Genomic DNA, 3,213 nt, shown 5'->3' with positions numbered 1-3,213 from the left:
TTCTTTCTTTTTTTTCTTTGTTTTGCTTGTCTGTTTTGTTTCTGGTTCCATCCATTTACCTGCAAATTTTTTAGCATCAGAATAATATTCCATTATAGCACAAATTCTAATTGGTATTAATAATAAAAACTTGGAGTTAGGTATTAGGAATGAAAGCTGAAGGATCAAAGAAGCAGAGCGGCAGCTACTCTACCAATGCTCAGACCAAAGAGTTGATCCTGTCTCTACGAATCCTCAGACTTCATGTTCACACTGAATCCCCAGACTGCATCTGTCTCCCCCAAACCTCAGACTGGACTGCTCCTGTCTCCTTCTGCCTTATACTCCTCTCTCCACCTAGCCATACCCCTTCCTTTCTCCTAGCCACACCTCTTCCTGTCTCCACCTCCCTGGTATTGGGCTTAAAGGTGTGAGCCATCACCATCTGACTCTGTTTCTCTTTGAGACTGGATCAATCTAGTATAACCCAGGGTGGCCTTGACTCATAGAGATCCCTCTGTCTCTGCCTTCCAAGTGCTGGGATTAAATGTGTGCGCTATCACTGCCTGGCCTCAGTGGCTTAGCTCTGCACTCTGATCTTCAGGCAAGTTTTTTGTTAGATTACAAACAAAATACCACTACATTTCATTATGTGCAATATTTTCATTGTCCGTTTAATAGCTGAGGGATAAATGGGCTTTTTCCACATCCTGGCTATTATGACCAGAGCAGCAATGAGTGTGGATTGGCAGGGCACTATATGATAAAATATAGAGTCTTTTGGATACGTGCCTAAGAGTGGTGTGGCTGGATTGTGTGGTAGATCTTTTTTCTAGTTTTCCGAGGAAAATTCACACGGATTTCCATAGTGGTAACACTACTTTGCATTCCCATCAAAGTCCAATAGTGAGTAACTATTCACTGTTCCCACACCCAGAACTGCCTTGTGTGTGTGTGTGTGTGTGTGTGTGTGCTTCCCCCATCCACTTTTCCCAACAGGTGAGGGCTCCCACTGGGAGTCAACAAAGTCTGGCACATTAAGTTGGGGCAGAACCAAGTCCCTTGCCCCTGCATCAAAGCTGAGCATGGCATCCCTCCATAGGGAATGGACTCACACAAGCTAGCTCGTGCACCAGGAGTTGGTCCTGGTCCTGCTGCTGCCACTATCACCCACATATGGAGGGCCTAGTTCAGTTACATGTAGTCTCCTCAGCTGTCAGTCTAGAGTTTACGAGCTTCCATGAGCTTGGTTCAGCTGTCTCTGTAGATTTCTCTATCATAATCTTGACCTCTCTTGCTCATGTATTCTCTCCTCCCTCTCTTTGATTGGATTCCTGGAGCTCGGCCTGGTGCTTGGTTGTGGATCTCAGCATCTGGTTCCATCAGTTGCTGGATGAAGGCTCTATGATGATAATTGGGGTATTTACTAATCTGATTAAGGGGAAAACCAGTTCGGGCACCTTCTCCAGTATTGCTAGAAGTCTTAGCTAGGGTCATCCTTGCAGATTCATGGGAATTTCCCTAGCACCAGGTTTCCCACAACTCCATAGTGACTCTCTATCAAGATCTCTTTCATTGCTCTCCCACTCCAGCCCTCTCCCCCTTCAACCACCGCGTTCCCTCATGTTCCCGTCTATCATCCCATCCCCTCCCCTCTTCTGCCCCCCCCCCCCGTTTACCCAAGAGAGCTAATCTAATTCCCTGTCCCAGGGTGATCCATGTGTCCCTCCTAGGGTCTTCCTTGTTACTTAGCCTCTCTGAAGCTGTGGATTGCAGCCTGGTAATCCTTTGCTTTACATCTAATATCTACTTATGAGTGAGTATATAAGACAGAGCGGCAGCCTACAGAACGCGAAAAGATCTTCACCAACCCCACATCTGACAGAGGGCTGACCTCCAAAATATATAAAGAACTCAAGAAACTAGACATTCAAATACAAAATAATCCAATTAAAAAATGGGTCACAGAGCTAAAAGAAGAATTCTCAGCAGAAGAATCTCAAGTGTCTGAAAGACATTTAATGAATTGTTTAACATCCTTAATCATCAGGGAAATGCAATTCAAAACAACTTTGAGATATGAATCTTACACCTGCTAGAAAGGGTAAGATCAAAAGTACTGAGGACAGGTTATGTTGGAAAGGAGGTGGAGTCAGGGGAACACTCCTCCATTGCTGGAGGGAGTGTAAACTTATATAGCTACTTTGGAAATCAGTATGGTGGTTTCTCAGAAAGTTGGGAATCAATGTATCTCAAGACCCAGCGATACCACTCCTGGACATATACCCAAAGGATACTCTATCATACCATAAAGACACTTGCTCAATGAAATACATAGCAGCTTTACTCGTAATAGTCAGAACCCGGAAACAACCTAAAAGTTGTTTTAATTTGCATTTCCATGATGGCTAACAATATTGAACATTTTAAAAAGTATTTCTTAGTCATTTGTATTATAGTTTAAGAACTCTTTGTTCAGTGTTTTGCTCCAGTTATTAATTTAGCTGTTTGATTCTTGATTTTTGGTTTTAGTTGTCTCTTCTAGCCCTCTGTCAGATGTATAGCTGGTAAATGTTTTTCCTATTCTGTAGGCTGCCTCTTCACTCAAATGATGGGGTTCTTTACTATACAGAGATTTTTTTTTAGTTTTAGTTTTATGGACTCATTTATCAGTTGTTGGTTTTAATGCCTGTGCTACCAGATCCTGTTCAGAAAACCCTTTCTTATGCCTATAAATTCAAGCATAAGCTCTCTTTTCTCCTCTTACATTGAAGTCATTGATTCATTTGAAGTTCAGTTTTGTGTAGGGTGAGAGATAAGGATCTAACTTCATTATCTATGTGTAGATATCCAATTTGATCAGCACTATTTGTTGAAATGATATCTTTATTCCAATGTATATTTTTGGCCTCTTGGCCAAAACGCAGATATTTGTAGGGCATGGACTTGTATGTGGGTCTTCATATCTGTTGCCCTGATCAATATGTCTGTTTTTATGTCAGTACCATGTTGTTTTCACTGCTATTGCATTGTATGTGCCATATAACTTACAATTACAGATGGTCAGCAGTTCTTTTATTGCCCAGGATTGTTTTGAATGTCTTGTATTTATTTGTGTTTCCATATAAAATTTAAAATTACTTTTTCAATTTTGTAAAAGAATTACGTTGAAATATTTATGGGAATTGTGTTGACTATGTAGTTGCTTTTGGTAGGTCACTTTCACAGTATTAA

This window comes from Microtus ochrogaster, linkage group LG3, assembly GCF_000317375.1.
Source record: "Microtus ochrogaster isolate Prairie Vole_2 linkage group LG3, MicOch1.0, whole genome shotgun sequence".
NCBI classification, from domain to species: Eukaryota; Metazoa; Chordata; class Mammalia; order Rodentia; family Cricetidae; genus Microtus; species Microtus ochrogaster.
This window is presented reverse-complemented; position numbering follows the sequence as displayed.